Below are 26,364 nucleotides of genomic sequence, written 5' to 3'. Positions count from 1 at the left end.
TCTAGAATGTATATGAGAACTTCTCATTCTTAAGGATGCAGCTACAGTAAAAATGAGACCGCCAAGTGTAGAAGAAGTTTCGTAGGTGCCAAATAATAACAGTATTGAGAAAATCAAGACTGACTAGTAAAGTTTATCTAGTGTGATTACGCGTAGGACAGATTAACTGATAATTTTGTTTTATACTCTAATACATGTATCTTTATAGTATAATTGTGTTATGAATTTCATCTGTACCTATTAGAAACGTCCAGACTACCGTGGTAGAGAGAACGAGGCGCTAAATTTGTAAGATACTGACCATGGTAGAGAGAACGAGGCGCTAAATTTGTAAGATACTGCTGTGCGTCACTGTGTATGCTTGTCATTTAACCAGCTCATAACCAGGGGCCCGTTTTACAAAAGAACTTACGACTAAGACCAAAATTTAATTCTGCTGATAACTTTTTAATTTACATTATATTGAAAATAGTTTTAATCTTTTTAATAGGAATGTAGTAAGATATTTTTACGCTAGCAATTTTAAACAGAATCATTAATTTTGCAAAAGTTTACAATCACCTTCGGTTTTTGGTCTTAGTCGTAAGTTCTTCTGTAAAACGGGCTCCAGATCACTATCTCCTGAACAGAAAAATCAATATGTACTACAGACATCAGAGAAAAGAAAGGCAGCAACAAATGGCCTGGATAAGGATAAATTTATAATAAGGAATTAATTATCTATCAACCATTCTGTAAGTTCAGTGGATTTAATTGAGCAAATGTATAAACTCTTAAAATAAGAAAGGATCCAAGGGGCCACAATGCACTCTGGTGTTACTAATTTGTCCCTTCTTAATAATTATCACCAAGTTTTAATTTTTTTCCCTCTATAATTTCATAAGAATTTTGACTTGATATATTGTGGATCAAAATCTAGCCTAAGACACCATTTAAGAAAATCTGAATCACACGATATTGAGATTCTTCATTTCAATTATCATCAACAAATGGCCCTGCAAATTTTCTTGTAAGCAATGAATTACTATTTATCTCATATTTTAACTGCAGATTCGTTGATGCGAATTTCATCTTTTGTGTCCAAGTGATTCTTGAGAAGAAAAACTGTATTTCAATAATTTTTCACTGGATTTTTTATTATTTCATTTTTAGTGTCAAATTGTCAACTCCTCGGTGTTGAAGAAATTGGGGGCTTTGCATTTACTGTGGAAAGATTACCATTTTTTGCTCCCAAAATGAATAGAAACATAAAACAATGCAACAGGAAGCAACCTGTGGTGGTTAGTGCTTTCAACGACTAACAGTATTATTACAGCCATTATGTACATTTGAATATTTTGTTTCTAAATTCTGACCTCCCTATTCAAGCCTAGCTGCAGAACTATAGCGTCATGGTGTTATATATTAGTCTCTCACCGTAACGCTAAAGATCCTGTAATGCAAATAAGAAATTTACTGCGCAAGATTTTTTGCGCACGGTTTGGGTGAATTTATTCAGTTTTCCGCATTGGTCAATCAACCTCTTTTTAAGCGCCCGGATCGACAGATCGGGGGCGCGTATTGTTTTTGTCCTGTCTGTCTGTCTGTTGTCAACTTTAACCTTCGCCAAAAACTTTTGAATCATGAGAGATAGAGAAGTCATATTTGGTATGCTTACTAATTACGCTCTTTCAAATGACACCAAGGTCAATGACCTTGGACCTTGATTTATATGCTAAAAATAGCGTTTTTCGAAACTTCGCCATAACTTTTGTACCATAGAAGATAGACTTCATGTTTGGTATGCATACTCCACTAATTAAGTTTTTTCTAATGGCACCAAGGTCAATGACTTTGGGACCTTGAATGTGACCTATATGCTAAAAATAGCCTTTTTGAATCTTCGCCATAACTTTTGAACAACAAGAGATAGAGAACTTCATATTTAGTATGCAAGTTCTTTCAAATGACACCAATGTCATGACCTTGTGGCCTTGACTGTGACCTATATGCTAAAATAGCTTTTCGAACTTTGTTGCCGCAGGGTGCATAGTGTTTCACAAACACGATCTTGTACTTCCCATTTCTAGACTTACTTTTTAGCCAACCTGTTCATTTTATCCGGGGACGTAACTTTAGAAAAGTGTGGATTCAACTATTGTGTATCTCCGATTATTTTTACAGTTACTATGGATGAAATTTAAAAAATCATTAGGGTACCTTGAGTCCATTGGCAATATGGAGATATTAAAAAAAGTCACCAGGAAAGGCAAAGCAACATGTCAATCAATCAACTTCAAGTTAGATGTTGTAGAAAAAAGGGCTCTTAAAGAAGAAAACAGAAAATTATAATAGGAAAATAAAACACAAACAGAATTACAAAAAGAATTTATACCAACTTAAAAGGTCGCCCGCGTGGCGCAGTGGTTAGAGCGTTCGCTCTAGAGTCGCGGAGTAAGGAGTTGATCCTTACGTCGCGGGTTCGAATCCCACTGTGGGACATGGAGACCGGTCCTTCGGATGAGACCGTATAAACCGTGTCGCAGTAGGTGCTGGCACGAAAAGATCCCTCACTGCTCAATGGCCCTGAGTGCCAAGTATAGGTCAAAATTTGTAGCTCTCCACCGGCAAGTGGTTGCGTCACCATATGAGTGAAAGATTCTCGAGAGGGACGTTAAACAATATACAAACAAACAAACCAACTTAAAAGCGACAAAACAAAAATTGAAAAGAATGTTTGGAGCTAAAATAGAAAAATCTAAAATGGAAGAACAACTTAAAAATTCGCAACAAGTAATACTTTATTTCTGAAAGACTGAATAATGAACACTCTCAAAGTGAATTTGTTGTTTATTTAGGAGATAACGGTGCTCAGGGAGAGGAGAAGCAGAGGCAAATGGACAGTCTCAAGATCTTTTTTTAACTGTCCAGATACAAAGAACTACACATGTTACAGACGGCAAACCAACAACGCCATTGACTGCAGCCAGCACTTATGACGAAACATCAACTTCTGTAAACACCAACACCAAAACATGACATCAACTCCATTTACGACACACGCCACCTACAACCAAACATTGACGACACAGACCACAGCCAGCACAAATAACCGTGCATCACCATCAACAACCACACACAACACAAACATCCCTTGTAATACGTTCTATTTCCACCATAGAAGAGTTACAGTTCTTAGTGTGCTTTTTTGTGAAAAAGTCAGAAAATGTACAAATCTCGTGGGATTTCAGGGACAATCGTAACAACATGTAAACAGTATGTGGAATGTCGATGAAAAAACGCCTAACAAACATGCAAATGAGACACTGTATTGTTGTGGACTTAACATGCATCAGAAGTAAACACAAATGCGTCAATTTTTCACACAGTAAAATGTTGACAAGACTTAGTGCTGAAGGTTCGTCTCTCCCATGCACATGCCTCGGAAACGTCGTAATATTTATCAATGGATGATAATTTCTGGGTTTTCGCAATCTCAGATATGTCTATTAGTTCTTCTATTCTTTAACCGGAATGACAAATACATTTAATATTCAAAATTGGATTGAGATCGGCATGTTTTGTATTCTCCGCTACGTCATTATTGTCCCAGTCAGATGACCAAACGCGCCTCTAATTTGAAGAGTTTCAGTAATGGAAAGAGAATGTATTCCTCGAAGAATGCTATCTTCTTCCAGAAAAACAAGTGGTTTAATAGACATGGAATGTGAGACAGGAACAAAGAGGATGGAAATTGATGGATCAGAAGATATTTCTGAAGGAACATTTCATTTTTGTCTGAAAACAAGTAAAACTGGGTTCGTTATGACATGAAGAACCTCCATATCCTTCTTTTATACCCCTTTCTTTTAACGAAAACATGAATGATTCATGAAAGTTCAGTTAATTTTTAAACCAATATTTATCAATTATTTAAGAAATATTCTTTCTCATATATGTATATAAAAAAAATTATCTGTACAATTTATACATTATTTTAGGTATACTTGAAATAATATCAGAAATACTCTGTCTCTTTTTTCGAGAGTAAGAAAATGGATTCCAGTGAAGATAAGGGGAAAGAAAAGTTTTATTGCTATGGTCTCCCAAGTTCAAGACGGGATGGAAAAAGTAATTGCTTATTAGAGAACTTAAAGAATTCCTGAACTGAGTGACCAGAAAAGGGCTGATGTAGCTGCAATTCAACAATTTCATCATGTATTTAGTAGGCCGATATTCTAAAGTCCGGATAGACCATGGTGCACTTCGGTGGCATTTCAATTACAAAAATCTTGAAGGATAAATTGCCCGATGACTGGAAATATATCATATATATTGAAGAATATGGACTGGTTCCAGCCACTCAGAGAAATTATTTTTAGGGGTGAAAGAATTTGCCCAGAAGGCATTAGATTTAAGTCTGAAAATGTAATTTTTCTGAATTAATACCTGCTTTCAAAGAAAGAGCCACATAGTATTAATTTTTTCTTTAAAACCTATTGTTAATGAATTGCAAATGCTTTGGAAAGGAGCCATGTTAGACTCAAGTTTAATTCTTCCTTTATTTTTCGAGCGGTTTTGCTCCGTGTCTTGTGATATACCAGCTGCTCGCAAGTATTGTGGATTAAAGTCGCATGCTGCTCATTTAGGATGTCACAAGTGTCTTAAAATCTTTCCTGATGAATTTTGGTTAAAAAAAAAAGAGATTATTCAGGCATTGATAGGCAAAATTGCAAAGCTAGGACAAAATATACCCATAATTTACATGCTAAAAAGGTTAAAAAGGCAGCAAGTAAGACACGTACAGATAAAGTCTTTCAAGGTAATATTGGACTTTTCAGTGTTTCAATACAGTTGAAAAAATTTGTTTGATGCAATACAATTTTGTGTGATTGATCCAAGCAGAATCTGCAAAAAAAAAAAAAAATTAAATAAATACATAAAATAAAAATGTTCAAACTTTGGGTTGAAATTGGCAAATTGTTTCGTCAAACATGGACACTATAGAAAAAAGACTAGAATCTCTAAAATTCTTTAAGCGATATAGGAAGAATTCCCACACACATTTCTGGCAATTGTTGTGTATTTCCTGTCGCCGAATGGAAAAATTGGACAACTTCATTTTCACTTCATTTTTCACTCTAAGCTTTTATGTGGTATACTACCAGAGAAAGATTTTAAAAGTTGGGGGAAATTAGTATTAGCATGTCGTCTTCTTTGTAAACCATTTCTAAATCTTATTGATATTCAGAAAGCTGATCTATTGTTTCTTGACTTTTGTAGAATTTTTGAAAAGATTTACCCTATAAAAGAAGTCACATGCATCTACATAATGATTTAAAAGATTGTTTACTTGATTTTGGTCCTATACACGTTTTTTGGTGTTTTTTTTTTTATGAGAGAGAGATTTAACGAGGCTTTTGGACATTTTCATAGAAAAATAAGGCTGTATAATATTTTATTTGGTATTTTTTCAGTTTTTACTACCAGTGTTTCATTTGTATATATCATCACATCATATGTTTACTACTAGCTGTTTCATTCAATCAATCATCTTTTCAAAGATCTGCCTGTAATTTATGAACAGTGTGAAAAGAAGTATAAACACTTTAAAACTCTCTAAATCTTGTTACGGAACAAGAGAGCACAAAGTCTAGTTTATTACAAAGTTTTGACAACAAAAGTGCCAAAGTAAATCAGTGATTGAAAGTAAATGGGAGATCAAAACTATAACTGTCCAAAAGGGACAAATACCCCCCACTGGGTTTTTCAGAGAAAGTACCAAATCACTAATGTTTTCTAGATGTAAGAGGTGTTCACAATTTGCTTAAACATTTACAGTGAAAATTTAATTACTCATTATATTTTTTATACGCCCGTCTTAAGACGGGACGTATTATGTTATAGCGTTCATGTCCGTCCGTCCGTCTGTTAGCTTTTTCATGTCCGGCTCAAAATTTTAATACTATTAGGCCTAGAATTATCAAACTTTGTCAGCTGATACATCTAGGGTAAAAGGTGTGTCGCACATTAAAACCAGGTCGCTCTGACCTTTAATAAAGACGCTATGGCTAAATATGGAAAAATCATAACTAGAAAACCATTAAACTTAGAATCAAAAAACTATGTCTTTTAACTTTTAAATTACACAATCCTAAAAGATGTCAGAGTATTGCAGTATCTTTATTAAAAAAGTGTTAAATCAGGAAAATACTAGTCTTATTTTTTCATAATGTTCTTTACAGCAATCTGTAACAAGAAAAATTCCACCTCTCCTACGGGTGTAATGATCAGGCACTGGTCAAGGAAAATTTTGATATCAGAAAACTGCATGTCAAAATAGAGATAAATTAATGAGTTTAGTGTGAGGAGATAACTGGTAGAGCATCTCTGATCAAGCAGGTATTACCTACATCTCTTGAGAATTGGGCAAAAGAAACCAGTCTTTTAACTTATTGCTTGTGTTGTGTTGAATTGTTCTTGTTGGCTAGCCTTACTTTCAAGATAAATTTGATGTAATTAAAACTAATTTGATATTGTATATAATAATTAAAACTTATATGATATTGTATAATATAATTTAAACTAATTATTCATTGTACATTTTTATTTTTATTTTTATATCTTTGCAACAAATTGCAGACTGCCTTGTCTCGCTAAGATGTAATTCGAACAATTGAATCTAAACTGTTTATGATAATTTAACAATATTTGATGGGCTTATCATGCTGTGGTGGGGCACTTTATTTAATGAATGAAACTAAGGTGCAGCCTAATAAAACATCAATACTTATAATAACAGTGTTTTTATTACATTGAAAAAATAGTTTGCAACTATCTGTCATCTTTGTGAGCCATGACACTCTGCAAATTGCTTGTTGAAAAAAAAATATCATAATTATACAAAATCAATTTGATTTTGATACCTTTATTTCAAACTCATTTTAAAAATAAAAGGCTGGTTCCAGTAACTATGTATTTTGACAGATATAAATTACAATTAAGAGACCTAGACAACAGAGATCTTTATTTCTTTCTGTCCAATTCCCCGGAGATATAGATAAGACCTGCTTGATCAGAGATGCCCTAGCAGCTTCCCACACTGAACTCATTAATTAATCTTTAACTGGATGCATGTCCACTCATTACTCCCAAGGGACAAATGCAAATTTACACTATCTGCTGTGTAATGTAAAAACTTTTTAATACTTTGTGTTTTTTTTTTTAGTTCTAATGGGTAGTTTTAAGCTGTAGTTCACATTTTTGTACAGATGTTCTAGATTCTATGTCTCAAACCTTAGACATGAACCCGAAATGAATAAGTCAATAATAATAAAAAAAAAACACCTGTAAAATGCAGAAAAATTATCAAATAATGTTGAAAATACCAGGTGCACATCTTCATATGGTAAATAATAAGTGTACAAATTTTCATACAAATCTATGCAATAGTCTCTGGGAACAGATCCGGACAAAACCACATGATAAAAATGAAAAAAAAAAATCTGTAAAATGCAAAAAAAAAATTATCCAATCATAATGAAAAAACCAGGTGCACATCTTCATATGGTGAATAATAAGTGTACAAATTTTCAGACAAATCCATGCAACAGTTTCCAAGAAATGGTCTGGACAAATTCTCGTCTACAGACAGACGGACATGCTGATTCCAATATACCCCATATACTTCGTTTGCGGAGGGTATAAAGAACTAAGGGCGGCCTCTTTCTCAGTTTTAGCTGGGGTTTACTTAGTTCATCAGCCGGATCAAAAGTTGTGATTATCTTATACTTTGAAAGGGAACAAGAAGAATAACATTCCCAAGGCCAAGGATGACACGAGACAGAAGAGGAGGTAGAGGCAAAGTAGAGGTGGCAAAGTGGCCACATCAAGGTAAATAACTTTGCACAAGTATTTAAAAGTGAAATCTAAAGAACAAAAGAGAAGAATTTAATGTATTTTTGGGAAAATGGCTTTATGTCTTAAAAGGTGTTCCATTTGTTGATTTCTTTATGCAGAGATTCTAGTGATGAAAGTTGCATCAATCCATGTAGTGCGTCATCTCTTGTGATTCCACCACGGATGATAATCTTACCATGTCAAGTTATTCACTTATACAAGTGAAACATTATCTAATATATGACATGTATGAGATGAAAAATGTTGCTTTACAATATTTTACACTTTGCACAACAGGTCAATTGATGATAGAGATCTTTCAGGAGTAATATAAACGCCGATACTTCCCCATGCAAAATATACTGATGACAATTTTAAGTATCTGTAGATTTTGATTGTTGGGATGTATAGAAACTACGTCTCCAAGATCATGAGAAATTTCAGCATTTCCTGTAACTTGCCCCCAAGAATTTTAATGATTCCACAGTATGGAAAGTATCGACTTCATATTGTGACAACTTACACTCTTCGCCATCAATGGTTGTACCTATATAGTCTTTATTTTTCCTAATAAAAAATACCTTAAATCTCTGCATAGAGGAGGAAAATAGGGTCCCCTTGTCTACAACCTCTACCAAGTCAAAAGTACTTAGACTCAATCCCCATTTGAAAAATACATCATTATGTTCCCCAAACGAAATTTGGGAACATATTGTTTTTACTCTGTTTCTTCTTCTTATTATTATTAAGGTCTTTCGTTTCAGTCGGAAGACCTTATAGTGATTGTACTGTTTATTTTTCTTTTTATTATTAAGGTCTTCCGTTTCAGTCTGAAGACCTTATAGTGATTGTACTGTTAATTAAGGTCTTCCGTTTCCAACGGAAGACCTTCTACTGATTCTGTTGTTTCTTTTCCACTATTATTATTTTTTTTTTCTTACCGATTTTGTGCAGGCGATTTCTCGAGAACGCCTGGATAGATTTTCATGAAACTTTCAGCAATGATGGCAAATCATCTGAACTTAGGGCGTTTTTTTTATTTTGCCGTCGTCACTTCCGGTCGCGAGATACGGCCAATTTTCTTTTTTTAAAGTTGCATTTTGTCCGAAAGTGTTCTCAAAAACGCTTTGAGATTGAGTCTTGAAACTTTCAGGGATGATAGATTGTGACTAGTAGATTTGAATTTTTTGATTAGTGTATGTTGCCGTGACGTCCGTTGTCCACCGGAAGTAGTTTAAAAAAATGTAAATTTCTATTTTTTTTCTTTTTTAAATGTTTACAATATAGATAATAGAGGCAAATAGACTGTTTCAAGTCATACTATTTCCACCGGAAGTTATTTCTTCCAAACCGGAAGTAGACGAGAAAATGCTCACTTTTCTTCGAAACTTTGAGGGATGACTCCTCCACACTCAGTGAGGAGTTATTAGTCATTTTGAGTACTTCCGGTCATACCGGAAGTGAATATAAAAGACCGGAAGTTGTTTGAAATTGATAGATTTTACTCTTTCATGTGTTGCTAAGCATATTTTGAAGAATTGATATGAATATTTTTTTTCATTTGAAGTTGTTCTACTTTCTTGTAATCAAAATTTCCCAAATCTAACGGAAGACCTACTCGTTGCTCGCAACGAGATCTCATCTAGTTATAATTATTCTTATTTTTTAGACAAATTTTCTGCACGCAATATCTCGAGAACTATTCAGTGGTTTTCCATCAAACTTTCAGGGATAATGCGCTATAAAATGCCATTGTTACATTTGAAAGTATTTTGGAGAAATTCGCTTCCGGTTCCAAGATATGGACATTTTTCTGATTTTGAAATGAAATTTTATCCGCGCGAGATCTAAAGAACGGCTAAAGATATGAACTGGAGACTTGTTGGAGAGCATAGAACATCACTTTAAGATGTGCGGGTTTGCCTTTTCGTGCGTCGGGAGTACTTCCGGTCGCTACCGGAAGCGAATTTAAAAAGTCAATTTTTTCAACTTTTAAGTTTTTTAATATTTTTCTTTGATTTTAATAGGGGTAATAGAGACTCCTATTGTATTGCTTAATATATAATTTGTTTTTAAAATTGTCTACCAGAATACATTTTAAAAATGTATTTTTTACACAAATCTTGTGAATGCAATATCTCGAGAACTATTCATTGGTTTTCCATCAAACTTTCAGGGATAATGCGCTATAAAATGCCATTGTTACATTTGAAAGAATTTTGGAAAAATTCGTTTCCGGTTCCAAGTTATGGACATTTTCTGATTTTGAAATGAAATTTTATCCGCGCGAGATCTAAAGAAAGGCTAAAGATATGAACTGGAGAACTGTTGGAGAGCATAGAACATGACTTTAAGATGTGCGGGTTTGCCTTTTCGTGCGTCGGGAGTACTTCCGGTCGCTACCGGAAGCGAATTTAAAAAGTCAATTTTTTCAACTTTTACGTTTTTCAATATTTTTCTTTGATTTAAGTAGGGTTATATTCCTTTATAGATGCAAGTTACCGAACATAATAGGTATCGGATTCCTTGAGCGTTATATGGCGAGACGTGTTTTGTTGCAAAACATTCAAGTCTTTTCATTAATGTGTTACAATTTGGAATAGTCCACTTTGGGGGTAAAGAGGAATATAAAATGTGTAAGAAAACTTAGCGCTGCCTTTATGTTACTTGCCCTATACGATATGTTATATGTACAGTGTGATAAATAAACATTCTTAGGCTCGAAAATCAGGCTATAGCAACATATTTTTTTTTAAATTTCATTGAAGCTATCACGTACACTTATTCAATTAAAGACACATTTCAAAGAAAATGTGTTAAGATTTACTCGTGACGTTTGGCGCGAAATAATGTATCGTGACCCGCCTTTCAAAAATGGTCTGATGCAGTAGTGTAGAAGAACAGAAAAAGATTACACGGACATGTCTGTATTTGGAATTGCATAGAATAGAAAGTTGAATGCATAAAGAATAAAGGAAGTAAACACAATTTTTTTTTTTTTTTTTTAGTTTTTATCAGTAACAGATTATTTTCTCTGCTATCAGTTATTGTTAAAACTCAAGTAACGAATCCAATGTAAATCTACTAGCACTTGCACAAAATTTAGCTGGCTAGTTTTCATCCTATAATTCCGCACTATAAGAAAAAAAAATAACCTGCCTGGCACTCGTTACTTCAGGGAATGAGTGCAAGGTAAACATCGATGATGGCTGGTACATTGCGCTAGTGTAGTGGTATCAATATTAAAGAACAAGGTCCACTTAGGACCTTTTCGGCCCTGTGAATTTCAGAAAAACTGAAACTACTTGGTTTTAGTTGACAATGTATTAAATATCATTTAGACCTTTGATGACTGCGTATCTATCAAAAATGACGTAATTTTCTGGCTAACCTATGCATTAAGACGTCATGAAATGCGTCATTTTCCCCATATCCTGAAAATTTCTACAAAACAGCCAATTTTCAAAAAGCTATTTTTCGATATTTAATATAGGACGTAACCTCTGATCTTAAATATGTAACAATTAAATGATAGAACTAATTCTGAGGATTACAAAACCTGTTTTATTTTTTAGATCAGAGGATGCGCTCATATTATTTCTCTTCTTTCTTTTTTACACTAAAACTTGCATCACTTTATTGCATCTCTTTCGCTATTTTGAGATATATTAGATTGCACCGGAAATAAAACGTCAACTTCCGGTCTATTGCTCGGCAACAGTAAACGACTGAAGTCTAAAACTTTCAGGACTGATTGTCAGTCATCAGTTTATTTGATTCGTGACAAAATCTTGTATCGCCGTAACTTCCGGCTGTAAAAGGAAGTGATGCAAAAAAAAGAAAAGAATGGTTAATGGTTAGCACGTTGGATTTTCAGGCTGACGACCAGGGTTAAATCTCCAGAGTGTCTGAATTTCTTTTTTCACTTTTTCAGCTCGAGTTTTCTTTTTTTCAGGATCGGACGGAAGACCTCTCATTGCTCGCAATGAGTTTCTAGTTATTAAGGTCTTCCGACTTCAGCGGAAGACCTTACTGTTATTCTTAGGTTTCTTTTCCACTATTTTTATTATTGTTTTTTTTTCCTATCGATTTTGTGCACGCGAGTTCTCGGAAACGGCTCGCCCGATTTTCATGAAACTTTCAGGTCTGATAGAGAATTAAAAAATCTAGATATATATTTTTTTATTTTGATGACGTCACTTCCGGTCCGGAGATTTTCGAGATTTGGTGATTTTAGAGGGTTAGTTTGTCCGGGCATTTTCAAGAAAAGCACTTAACACAGGAACGTGAGATTTTCAGTGATGATAGAGCAACATATGTAGATTTGTACTTGGAAGTTCATTTTTACCCGAAATACCAAACATCAACGTCCGCTACTGCCCAAATTTTTATCTTCTTTTTCCTACTTGTTAACTTTGATGCCTCATATCTTGCTTATTTCTCAAGGGATTTTAATAAAAATTTCAGAGTTTATAGACGTTACAAAACTCTATCAGAATAATATAATATTTTTCCAAAATTCACTTTCGCTTTCGAGTTATTTCCCTTTAAGTGAAAATTTAGGGTCTTTAATTTCCAGACAAATACTCCGAGACTACGAAAGTTGGAACATAAATACTACTGAATATAAGAAACAGAAGCAATGAAGTTGTGAACATTGGTTTTTGTTTTTTGATTTCTGCGTTCAAACTGCCGCTAGATAGGGGTCAAAAATTAGGACGCATGAAAGAGCAAACATTGACACATGTTTTCCTTTGTATCTTTTAAATAAGAAATATTTTATTAAGACATGTAGAATAAAAGTTGTGTACAATTTAATTACCTTTTATTTGACACCACTAAAAAGGAGCTGGCCCCTTAAATTAGGGATCTAGGGCCCTTGAAAGTTTTTGCTTTATAACTCAAAAACGAGAAAATATTTCGATATGGCTGTCGATAAAAAAATTGTTCCTTTATACCTTCTTTGTCTTATGAAAACATTATTTTGTTCGAGTCTTGTGTATGGTAGGGAAAAAAAGCTAGACCCGTAAACAAGGACCCGTTTTCATTTGGCTAGTGAAGAAGAACTCTTTATGCGTATAACTGAAATAAACTTGCCATAAATAATATATCTTTCAACGCTGTATCCTAATTTTTTTTAAATTAGGCTTTAAACGTGCTCTTTGGTTCCTGTTCAGATTATTCGGTGACAACTTTCTCTCTTTATTGTGTTTTAAAGTAAAGAACCTTCCAAGAGAGAAACAGAAAAAAGTACAAGTATCTTTTCTTTGTTCAAATATGAAAGCAAACAGTATAAACGCCAAAAAATTTTTAAGAGTCAAATAATTCACAATCATTAACTGCGTGATTCTTACATTCATCTGAACCCCAGATTCTATTCTGTTTACCGTTTCGTAACCCATCCCTCGATCACGCGCGGCCGAGAAGATCTAAAGCGATCCACCGCGTGTGAAGCATTGACCCACAGTCGTAAACAAAATAAAAATCGGCGTATGAAGTCTATTTTGTAAACACGACAATTAATGAACAATTATTAATATCGAATATTTGAGATTATGTTGGTTTATCTTTGTTTTAAACATGTTAAATTTGATCATGATACATGTAGCCTTAATCCAGAACGTCTAGCCAGGTTTTGTGTTTGTTTACAATTACGCAACCATTAACCATTCCTTCGATCGCTTGTGGTCAAAGCAGTCCATCGTGTGCATGTAAACCAGTGCGCAGTCATCAAACATTGTTGTTCTAAATCTAATTTACAAACACAACGACTTACGGGAAAATATTATTTTCTTTAAGTAAATCGAATCTTTCAAATAAACTATCTTAATATCTTAGATTTGATTTAAGTACAAAACGCTAAGCATTTAATCAGTCTTAAATTTTAAATATTCGTTATCTCCATATTTCGATTGTTTTAACGTTACCAACAATTTATTTCCCATCTGCGGTTACTTTAATATAACCATTAAACACACAAGCTTTGCGCTTTCTCTGCGTTTTGAAACAGTAAATTAATCCGTTTTCAACACAAATGTTTCCAGTCATTTTTTTTTCATCACAGGTTTTTATCGTGATTATACCAACTTCAAACTTTTAAAGAGAATCTTCCGAATCATAAGGGTGACCAGTCTTACTTTAAAAATGATTCGTTATTTTGAAAAGTAAACAATGAAATGGATTAAACATTGATAGGTAACTCCGTCACGTGGCCAAGGTCTGAACTTCATAAGCGACTTCTGTGTTGCACTATGCCTATTTATATTACAGGGTTGATAGTAAAGTTTCACTAAAATACCTCAAGAAAAAAAGCAATGAATTTTGTTTTTATAATTAATTCAAAACCCGTAAATTATCTTTTTTAAGTATAGTATGCTAACATCATAATTTTGTTGTGGGATTAAATATCGGTAGCGGGCTATACATGTAGATAACAATAAACCTATATCGTATATCCAGAACTGTAAATTTCAGAATGCATATAACATATTTTTTAAAATATCAATTGGGACGGAAAAGGTACACACCGGGAAAATTTTAGTATCACTTGAATACCCCAGTATCTAACTGCAGAACTGTACATGTAGCTTTCCGAAAAAAAAAATAATAATTTACTGACGGACCGGAGTCTCTGGTCATCCATCCCATTTTTTTTTAGACCAGTGAACTTCAGTGCAGCAACTGAATATCACAAACTTATCATTCTTAATTAATACACTTTGACAACTTTATTTCAATTATTAAAATCATAATCGGCAGCCTTTGTATCATAAACTATTAAACTATTTGTATCGTTTACCGTATAGAATTGAGTATTTTCTTTCAAATAATTGACTTGTAACTTACGTACATTACTTTTCTGGGTTAGTTTTAAAACATACGAGAGAGAGAGAGAGAGAGAGACTCATTTGCTCATGTACATATATACCAGGTAGTTCCTGTATGAAATATCGTCCAATTTTCTTAATTTTATTTACAATATCAATCATAATCTCTCTATTCTGTAAATCTATTTGTTGATTATTTTCAACTTCAATCACAATATGTAGTACTAAAATGAAGTCCATGCACGGGTGCTTTTGGAAATATTTTTATTTAATCCTTCGTCCATGCCTTCCTCCTTCACGTAAAAAAGATTAATTAATAAATTAACCGAACGAGGTTGAAAAAATTCCGGACTATTTTTTTTTCTCAAATTAACTGGATTGAATATACTTTTTTCATTTTACTGTACACGTGTCCGGAATAAAACTGCGTGGTTTGGGTTTGTCAAAATGTTTTTAGACCAAGATAAGTCAGTCGCAACTTCTCGGGCCTTTCCAACTAACGGAAAAAAACTTCGAAAGTATTACGTAGACCCCCCCCCCCTTTCCCAAACTTTGAAATAAATGACTAAAAAAGATCTTCCTTCTATGAAGGAAGATATTTTATCTGTTGAGTATTGAGTTTAATTTTATTGAATGTAAAGAACTCCGTCTATCCTTAATAAAAAGGAAGCGACTCCATCTTGTATAAAATTTTAACATCCGGTAATGTTAAAACATTCGGGGTTGTTTTTCCGACCTCTGACGGAAACGCCCGAGATGATGCGATTGCGGAATCCGGATTTTTAAACATCTTCATTAGACAGTTTCGCTTATTTTGCACTACGGGGTTTTTGAAAAAAAAATGTGTTGATCGACATCCGAATAAAATGGTAATTAAATAGAGTGCCAAATATATCATTGGCGAAAATTTGTTTTATAAAAAGTGTTTCTTACAAAGAGATTTATATATGTACGTGTAGCTAACCCTAAATAGCTAAAGATTTATTGGTTTTGTCTATAGCAGATGTTAATTTAGTTCTTAGCTGACATTAACTTACGTGTATAAATAAATATAAAAGCCAATTGTATGTATGTATGAATGTATGTTGTTTAACGTCCCTCTCGAGAATTTTTCACTCATATGGAGACGCCACCACTTGCCAGTGGAGAGCTGCAAATTTTATCCTATACTCGGCACTTACGGCCATTGAGCAGTGAGGGATCTTTTTCGTACCAGCACCTACTGCGACACGGGACCTCGGTTTATACGGTCTCATCCAAAGGACCGGTCTCCATGTCCCACAGTGGGATTCGAACCCGCGACTTAAGGATCAACTCCTTACTCCGCGACTCTAGAGCAGACGCTCTAACCACTGCGCCACGTGGGCGACCCATGTAATTGTAACCAAATATTCCGAAGCAATCATTCATATTTATAGGACCGATAGTTGATTGAATTTCCTCTCATCAGTAAACGTATATCCCCCCCCCCCCCGGAAATAGATAAAATGCTTCCCTTCAGAGGCGAAGTTTTCAATCATTTTTTTTTTTTGGGGGGGGGGGGGTGCGTCAAAACGTCGATCGTAAAAAAATTGACTATATAAAAATAATTTCAAATTTTAATCAGTACCCCATCTCTCAGGGCCCGTCTGTCCCTCCAAGTTTGCCCAGGCTATGACTTTTTGGATTAACTGGAAGCTCATACTTGGTACAAAGATTGCCAATGATCCTAGGGTGTGTCATGGTCTTGATCCAAGGTCATTCCAGCAAATTCAAGGTCAGTGGAGAAAGAATAAATGTTTTGTCCGAGCCATTTATTTGTAATTGAGAATCACTGGAAGCTCATTCTTGATACAGAGATTGCTTGTGACAAAAAGGTTTGCTTCGACTTTGACAAAGAAAATTGTATTATTACGATCTAGGCTGTAATTTTTTATGTTCGCACTTGGTACAAAGATTGCTTATGGTCCGCCGGTTTTAGATGACTTAAAATAAGGTTATTTCAGCAAATTCAGGGTCACTGGCAGAAAAAGTTGTAAAATGCCTGTCTGGGATATGAATTTCTAAGGGGGAATCACTAGAACTTCTTTCTTAAAACAGAGGTTGTTTGAGATTGAGGGTTTGTCTTGACACCGACCCAAGGTTATTCCGTCAAGTTCAAGGATACTGACAGAAATAAATTATTTTCTATTTCATGCTATGATTTAGTAATAGAAAATCACTGGAAGCTCTTACTTGAAACAGAGATTGCTTATGAACGGAGGCTGTGTCATGACCTTGATCAAAGGCCTTTCTGGCAAGTTCAAGGTCACTTGCAGAGAAATAAAAAAAAAAACATGTCCAGGCATAATTTTATTATTGTTTTTTTCCTAACGATTTTGTGCACGCGAGTTCTCGGAAACGGGTTGTTTGATTTTCAGGAAACTTTCAGGTCTGGTAGAAAATAAAAAAAATCTTAGATATTTTTTTTATTTTAATGACCTCACTTCCGGTTCGGAGATTTCTGCGATTAGGTGATTTTTAGAGGGTCACTTTGTCCGTTCGTTTTCTAAAAAACACTTAATATAGGAACTTGATATTTTCAACAATGATAGAGCAATGTTCATAAATATGTACTAGGTAGTTCATTTTTTCCAGACGTGCCGCACTTTGACGCTTGGTATGCTCCAAAAATAGTCTTATTGAGAATATAAAAGTTTTTAGCATTTTTTCAAGAATATCTCTTTACTTGTAAATATTTTGTTAAAAGATATAGAACAAAAGTTGTGCAGAATGGCAAGATCTCTCATTTGATATCAAAGGGATCTACAGGGGCTGAAAGTGTTTTCTCAATATCTCCAAAACTATTGAGAATTTGTGATACATCAAAGAAGCAAATTAAAATGACAAGAAAAAGTGAATAAGATTGCCGAAAGTCGTCAAATAACGCCACTTCCGGCCAAAACGGAAGTAGTCAAAAAATGCATATTTTTGCCGTTTTCGACATGTTATTAGTTAATTTCTGTAATCAGAAGCGTCCAACCAAATTTATCATCCCTCAACATCACTTCCGGTCAAACCGGAAGAAGCCAGAAATAGCTTATTTTGCAGGTTTTAATGCAAAATTGTAATTTTAAAGTCACTGGAGACGTCTAAACTCATTCCTTTCTCTTGTTAACGTCACTTCCGGTCAAAACAGGACGGAAGACCTACTCGTTGCTTTGCAATGAGCTTTGCTCTAGTTATTATTATTATTATTATTTTCCCATTTTTTGTCCAAGCGATTTCTCAGAGATGACTCAATGGATTTTCTTGAAACTTTCAGGGATTATGTAAAATTGAAAAAACTCAAAACATTTTGAAGGATTTTGCAAAATTCACTTCCGGTCGTCAGATATGTCCGATTTCCGTTTTTTCAAAAGAGATCATGTCCGGACGTTTTCTCAGAAACGGTAAAAGATTAAGACAGCAAACTTTCAGGGATTATAGACCATGACAAGTACGTTTGTGGAACATGTTTAAATCCGTCAGCCGTCACTTCCGGTCGTCACAGGAAGTGATCAAAGAAATCGAAAATTTCAACTTTTCTTATTTTAATCAAATTTTGCATCACTTTATTGCATCTGTTTCGCAGTTTCGAAATATGTTGGTCCCACCGGAAACAGAAACGTCAACTTCCGGTTATAAGCGAAAAACTACATAATTTGAGTATTTTACTTTCCAATAAATATCGCTTATAGATGAAGTATTTGAAATGATTTTTAGATATGTTATTTAGACTGCAAATGTCTAGAGTAACGTCAAATATCTTGGTAAAATTCACTTCCGGTCGCGTGTTTTACTGTCCGCAAAATAAGAACTTGTCAAACTGAGATCTCAAAAACGGTAAGAGATTAAGACACCAAACTTATATGAGTAATAGAACTTAATGAGTAGGCAAAACTCTTTGGGTTAATAGCGTCAGCCGTCACTTTCGGTCGTTACAGGAAGTGATCAAAGAAATCAGAAATTTCAACTTTTCTCTTTTGAAATAAAACTTGCATGATATAATTGAATCTCTTTCACAGTTTCTATATGTGTTGGTCTCACTGGAAACAAAAAACGACAACTTCCGGTTATAAGAGAGAAACTATGTAATTGGGATCTTTAACTTTCCCAAAAATATCGCTTATTGATAAAGTTTTTGAAATGATTTTTACATATGTTATTGAGACTGCAATTGTCTAGTGTGAAGTCAACCATCTTAGAAAAATGCACTTCCGGTCGCGTGTTTTTCTGTCCTCAAATTGAGATTTTGTTCACCTAATTGCTCAAAAACGGTACATAATTGAAGTCTAAAACTTTCAGAACTGATAGTCAGTCACCAGTTTATCTACATCATGTAAAAATCGTACGTTGCCGTCACTTCCGGTCGTGACAGGAAGCAATGCAAAAAAGTAAATTTTTAAAGTTGTTTTCTTTTTACAGAAATGTTTGGCTAATGCGGATGTTAGATAGACCATGACCATGCAAATTATTTTCATCGGAAGTGCCAACAAAAAAGCAGAAGTTGTCTCAAACATGAGTTGTTTTTCATGAAACTTTTAGGGATGATCAGTTGTGAATAATTTAGGTGTAGAATGAACATTTTATTCGTTTGGAGCACTTTCGTTCATGACGAAGTACATAAAGAAAACAGAAAAGTAATTCCGTTTGTTTTTATCTGTATTTACATATCTTTGGAAGCCTTGAGATAACATTTGTTAATTATTTAGAGTAATCTTATTGAGAGGATTGTGTTTTGTTTTGTTTCTCAAAGAAGTCAAGAAAACGGAAGACCTGTTATTGCCTAGGCAATAAGTATCTAGTTATGTCTTCCGTTTTCAACGGAAGACCTATAGTGATTCTACTGTTTCTTATTATTATTATTAGTATTCTTATTTTTTTGACTTTCTAATTTTGTGCACGCGATTTCTCGAAAACTATTAGACGAATTTACATGAAATTTTCAGGAAAGATCTGTCGTAACATGAACTTGATCTATCTGAGAGAAAATTTCGAAATTCAATTCCGGTGCCAACTTACGGACCATTTTCTGAATTTAAAATGACATTTTGTCCGCGGATAATCTCAAGAACGGTAAAAGATATCAATATGAAACTTTCTGGGATTATTGATCGTAATAAATACTAGCCGGGACGTGACCTTTCGTTCGTCGTCAGTACTTCCGGTTGTTACCATGCAGATGCAAATTTAAAAAATTGAATTTTTTAAACTTTTTTAATTTTCGATATTTTTCTTTGATGGAAGTTGTGTTAATAGAAGCCCTTCTGAAAATGCTTAATATATAATTTGTTTTCAAATAGATAAATTCGAACTCTAGATATTCGCATTTTAAAATTTGAAGCGGGTTGAAAATGGCGGCTGTCTCCATACACTCCGACGAGCAGGTCGACACTCGGAGCTCCTCAGGTGGCTCGTACCTCGCACACTAACCTCGGATGTCAACGGTGTTCTACCATGTTGCTGATGTATTTGTATATTTGTATGGAGCGTAGTGGAGTCAGCCGAGGATTGCCGATTGGAAGGTCGGAGTTTACGGAGACAGCCGAGCGTCTTGTTGAAGAAAACTACCATAAGGATCAATGAAATATGAAGGAATTGTTGGATCTGGTAGATTTTGGAAATAAGTAATCTGTCTTTGAAAACATAAATACTCTGACTCCCAAATGCAATAAAATAATTAATTTGTACGGTACATACAATAATATATATGAGAATGGAGACCATTCAATAGAACATACATTTAAAAGAAAAGGCGCGAAGATTTACTCGTGACGTAATGTATCGTGACTCTTCTTTCATAGTAGAAAAATGGTCTGATGCAGAAGTGCAGAAAAAGATTACACGGACACGTTTGTATGAAATGCAGGTACATGGAATTGCATGGAATAAAAAGTTGAATACACAAAGAATAAAGGAAGTAAACAGTATCTGAACAGTTCATCAGTAATAGATTATTTGTTATTGTTTAAACTCAAGAAACGAATTCCGATGTGAATCTGCTTGCACAATATTTGGCTAGCTAGCTCTCATTCTATAATTCCGCAGTATATAAAAAAAACTTTTAACCTCCCTGACGCTCGTTACTTCAGGCAATGATACAAAGTAAACATCGATGATGGCTGGTAAAATTGCGCTGGTGTAGTGGCTTCCATATTGAATTTTCACGAAGGCGATCTGGGTTTAATCTAGAATTAGTTTGCTTAAATTTACGTTTTCAACTTTATAAATGATGTTGAGTTTTGTTTTTTTTTTGTTAGAAATGATAGAACATGATTTCTAGATTGGCGAAGGGACCTTTTAATGCGTCGTCGTTAGTTCTGGTCGCTCGCAGAAGCAAAATTAAAAAATCGATTTTTTCACCTTCAATATTTTTCTGTAATATCTGCAGGGTTAAGAGAGCCTCTTTTCAAAATACTAAATATATAATTTGTTTTCGAATTGATAAATCTACACTCTTTATATTCGTCATTTTTACTTTGAAGCGGGAGTTGAAATGGCGTAATGGTTAGCACGTTGGATTTTCACGCTGACGACCAGGGTTCAATCTCCGGAGTGTCTGAATTTTTTTTTTCACTTTTTCAGCTTGAATTTACATTTTTATTTTCAAAATCGGACGGAAGACCTCTCATTGCTCGCAATGAGTTTCTAGTTATTATTATTATTCTTATTTTTTTTACTTTTTAATTTTGTGCACGCGATTTCTCGAAGACTATTGGATGGATTTACATGAAATTTTCAGGAAAGATGTGTCGTAACATGAACTTGATCTATCTGAGAGAAAATTTGGAAATTCGCTTCCGGTGCCAAGTTAAGGGCCATTTCCTGAATTCAAAATGAAATTTTGTCCGCGGATAATCTCAGGAACGGTAGAAGATATCAATGTGAAACTTTCAGGGATTATAGATCGTGATAGGTACAAGCCGGGTCGCTCCTTTTCGTTCGTCGTCGGTACTTCCGGTCGTCACAGGAAGTGATTAAAGAAATCGTGAAATTTCAACTTTTTTTTTTAAATTAATACTTATATCACATTATTGCATCTCTTTTGTAGTTTCGAAATATGTTGGTCCCACCGGAAACTAAAACGTCAATTTCCGGTTATAAGAGCAAAACTACATAATTTGATATTTTTCTTTCCCATTAATATCTTTTGTAGATAAAGTATTTGAAATGAATTTTAAAATTTGTTATTCAGACTGCAATTGGCTAGAGTAACGTCAAATATCTTTGTAAAATTCACTTCCGGTCGCGTGTTTTTCAGTCCTCAAATTGAGAATTTGACTGAGCAAGATCTCGGAAACAGTAAGAGATTAAGACACCAAACATATATGAGCAACAGACCATAAGATGCAGGCAAAACAGTTTGGGTTCATAGCGTCTGCCGTCACTTACGGTCGTCAAAGGAAGTGATCAAAGAAATCGAAAATTTCAACTTTTCTTTTTTTAATTTAAAATTGCATAATTTTATTGCATCTTTTTCCCAGATTCCAAAGATGTTGGTCCCACCGGAAACAAAAACGACAACTTCCGGTTATAAGAGAAAAACTAAATAATTTGAGTATTTTACTTTCCGATAAGTATTCTTTATAGATAAAGCATTTGAAATGAATTTTAAATATGTTATTCAGAGTGCAAATGTCTAGAGTAACCTTAAATATCTTTCAAAAATTCACTTCCGGTCGCGTGTTTTCCTGTCCTCAAAATGAGAAGTCTGAACTAGATCTCAAAAACTGGTAAAAGATTAAAACACCAAACTTTTATGAGTAATAAATCTTGAGGAGTAAGCGAAACCATTTGGGTTAAATGCGTCAGTCGTCACTTCCGCTTGTAACAGGAAGTGATCAAAGAAATCAAATATTTTAACTTTTTTATTTAAATTAAAACTTGCATCACTTTATTGCATCTCTTTCGCTGTTTTGAAATATGTTAGATTCCACCGGAAACGGAAACGTCAACTTACAGTATTAGGAGATAAACTATGTTATTTTCATATTTAACTTTCTCATAAATATTGCTTATCGAAAAAGTACTTAAAATAATTTTATGTATGTTGTGGATACTGCAAATGTCTAGAGAAAAGTCAGAGATTTTTATAAAATTCACTTCCGGTCGCGTTTTAATCTGTCCTAAAAATTAGAATTTGCTCTCACAATATTACTCGGAAACAGTAAACGACTGTAGTCTAAAACTTTCAGGACTGATAGTCAGTCATCAGTTTATTTGAATCGTGAGAAAATCTTGTATCGCCATTACTTACGGTCGTGACAGGAAGTGATGCAAAAAATGTGAATGTTAATGGTTAACACGTTGGATTTTCACGCTGACGACGAAGGTAAAATCCCCCCAGAGTCTCTTAATTTCTCTTATCAGTTTTTCAGCTTGAATTTTCGTGTTTTTTTTAAGAATTGGACGGAAGACCTCTCATTGCTCGCAATGAGTTTCTAGTTATTATTATTTTTTTCCCGTTTTTTGTCCAAGCGATTTCTCAGAGATGGCTCAATGGATTTTCTTGAAACTTTCAGAGATTATGACAAATAAAATAAACTAAAAACATTTTGAAGGATTTTGCAAAATTCACTTCCGGTCGTCAGATATGTCCGATTTCCTTTTTTTCAAAAGAGTTCATGTCCGGACGTTTTCTCAGAAACGGTAAAAGATTAAGACACCAAAGTTTCAGGGATTATAGATCATGAAAAGTACGTTTGTGGAACATGTTTAAATTTGTCAACCGTCACTTCCGGTTGTCACAGGAAGTGATCAAAGAAATCGAAAATTTCAACTTTTCTTATTTTAATTAAATCTTGCATCACATTATTGCATCTGTTTTGCAGTTCCAAAATATGTTGGTCCCACCGGAAACAAAAACGTCAACTTCCGGTTATAAGCGAAAAACTACATAATTTGAATATTTTACTTTCCCATAAATGTCGCTTATAGATGAAGTATTTGAAATGATTTTTAGATATGTTATTTTGACTGCAAATGGCTAGAGTAACGTCAAATATCTTGGTAAAATTCACTTCCGGTCGCGTGTTTTACTGTCCGCAAAATAAGAACTTGTCAAAGTGAGATCTCAGAAACGGTAAGAGATTAAGACACCAAACTTATACGAGTAATAGAGCTTAATGAGTAGGCAAAACTCTTTGGATTAATAGCGTCAGCCGTCACTTCCGGTTGTTACAGGAAGTGATCAAAGAAATCAAAAATTTAAACTTTTCTCTTTTGAAATAAAACTTGCATCATATAATTGAATTTCTTTCACAGTTTTAATGTGTTGGTCTCACTGGAAACAAAAAACGACAACTTCCGGTTATAAGAGAAAAACTATGTAATTGGTATTTTTAACTTTCCCAAAAATATCACTATTGATAAAGTTTTTGAAATGATTTTTACATATGTTATTGAGACTACAATTGTCTAGTGTGAAGTCAACAATCTTAGGAAAATGCACTTCCGGTCGCGTGTTTTTCTGTCCTCAAATTGAGATTTTGTTCACCTAATTGCTCAAAAACAGTACATGACTGAAGTCTAAAACTTTCAGAACTGATAGTCAGTCCTCAGTTTATCTTCATCATGTAAAAATCGTACATTGCCGTCACTTCCGGTCGTGACAGGAAGCGATGAAAGAAAGTGAATTTTTAAAGTTTTTTTTTCTTTTTACAGAAATGTTTGGCTAATGCGGATGTTAGATAGACCATAACCATGCAATTTATTTTCAGCGGAAGTGCCAACCGAAAAACCGGAAGTTGTCTCAAACATGAGTAGTTTTTCACGGAAACTTTTAGGGAGGATCAGTTGTGAATAATTTAAGTGTAGAATGAACATTTTATTCGTTTGGAGCACTTTTGTTCATGATGAAGTACATAAAGAAAACAGGAAAGTATATCCGTTTGTTTTTATTTGTATTTACATATCTTTGGAAGCCTTGAGATAACTTTTGTTAATTATTTAGAGTAATTTTATTGGCAAGATTGTGGGTTTTTTTTTTCGAAGAAGTCAAGAAAACGGAAGACCTGTTATTGCCTAGGCAATAAGTATCTAGTTATTATTATTATTTTTTTCCCATTTTTTGTCCAAGCGATTTCTCAGAGATGGCTCAATGGATTTTCTTGAAACTTTCAGGAATTATGACAAATACAATAGTCTAAAAACATTTTGAAGGATTTTGCAAAATTCACTTCCGGTCGTCAGATATGTCCGATTTCCGTTTTTTCAAAAGAGATCATGTCCGGACGATATCTCAGAAACGGTAAAAGATTAAGACCTCAAACTTTCAAAAATTATAGATCATGACAAGTACATTTGTGGAACATGCTCAAATCTTTCAGCCGTCACTTCCGGTCGTCACAGGAAGTGATCAAAGAAGTCGAAAATTTCAACTTTTCTTATTTTAATCAAATCTTACATCAGTTTATTGCATCTGTTTTGCAGTTTCGAAATATGTTGGTCCCACCGGAAACAGAAACGTCAACTTCCGGTTACAAGCGAAAAACTACATAATTTGAGTATTTTACTTTCCCATAAATATCGCTTATAGATGAAGTATTTGAAATGATTTTTGGATATGTTATTTAGACTGCAAATGTCTAGAGTAACGTTAAATATCTTGATAAAATTCACTTCCGGTCGCGTGTTTTACTTTCCGCAATATAAGAACTTGTCAAAGTGAGGTCTCAGAAACGGTAAGAGATTAAGACACCAAACTTATACGAGTAATAGAACTTAATGAGTAGGCAAAAACATTTGGGTTAATAGCGTCAGCCGTCACTTCCGGTCGTTACAGGAAGTGATCAAAGAAATCAAAAATTTAAACTTTTCTCTTTTGAAAAAAATTAGCATCATATTATTGAATCTCTTTCACAGTTTCTATATGTATTGGTCTCTCTGGAAACAAAAAACGACAACTTCCGGTTATAAGAGAGAAACTATGTAATTGGGATTTTTAAATTTCCCGAAAATATCACTTATTGATAAAGTTTTTGAAATGATTTTTACATATGTTATTGAGACTGGAATTGTCTAGTGTGAAGTCAACAATCTTAGGAAAATGCACTTCCGGTCGCGTGTTTTTCTGTCCTCAAATTGAAATTTTGTTCACCTAATTGCTCAAAAACAGTACATGACTGAAGTCTAAAACTTTCAGAACTTATAGTCAGTCTCCAGTTTATTTACAACATGTAAAAATCGTACGTTGCCGTCACTTCCGGTCATGACAGGAAGCAATGCAAAAAAGAGAATTTATGTACATAGCGTTACATAGGCCTTCTTCGAACTTCCAGTCTGGCGATGAGTTTGTTTATTTGAGATTATCGTCGCTTCGACTATAATATGTCATGAATTTTGCCGACTTAGGAAGCGGAACAATGAAAACCAAATCCCGGTCAACGACATCAATCGTCATTACGGCCGACGACAATAATCGGGACAGATCTGTGTTGCGTCATTTGTGTGAGGGTCATTTTATGGTAAAGTGGTCATTTTTAGCATGGCAGCAATGTATGTTTATTGCTTAATGTCAGGCTGTTGCCACAATGATCAACTGCTGGTGAAAAAGTTAAAAAATATCTGTATGAAAACTAAGGTTGCAACTCCCTCTGGCAAAGTTGGCCTTAGATGCAGATGACGTATGAGGGTGAACCCATGGCTCATATTATTTGTA

The sequence above is a fragment of the Saccostrea echinata genome, unplaced genomic scaffold (assembly GCF_033153115.1).
Source record: "Saccostrea echinata isolate AGI-Se365-2 ecotype Australia unplaced genomic scaffold, CSIRO_AGI_Sech_v1 ptg000005l, whole genome shotgun sequence".
Taxonomy (NCBI): Eukaryota; Metazoa; Mollusca; class Bivalvia; order Ostreida; family Ostreidae; genus Saccostrea; species Saccostrea echinata.
The sequence above is the reverse complement of the archived record's forward strand: the minus strand, read 5'-3'. Positions refer to the sequence as shown.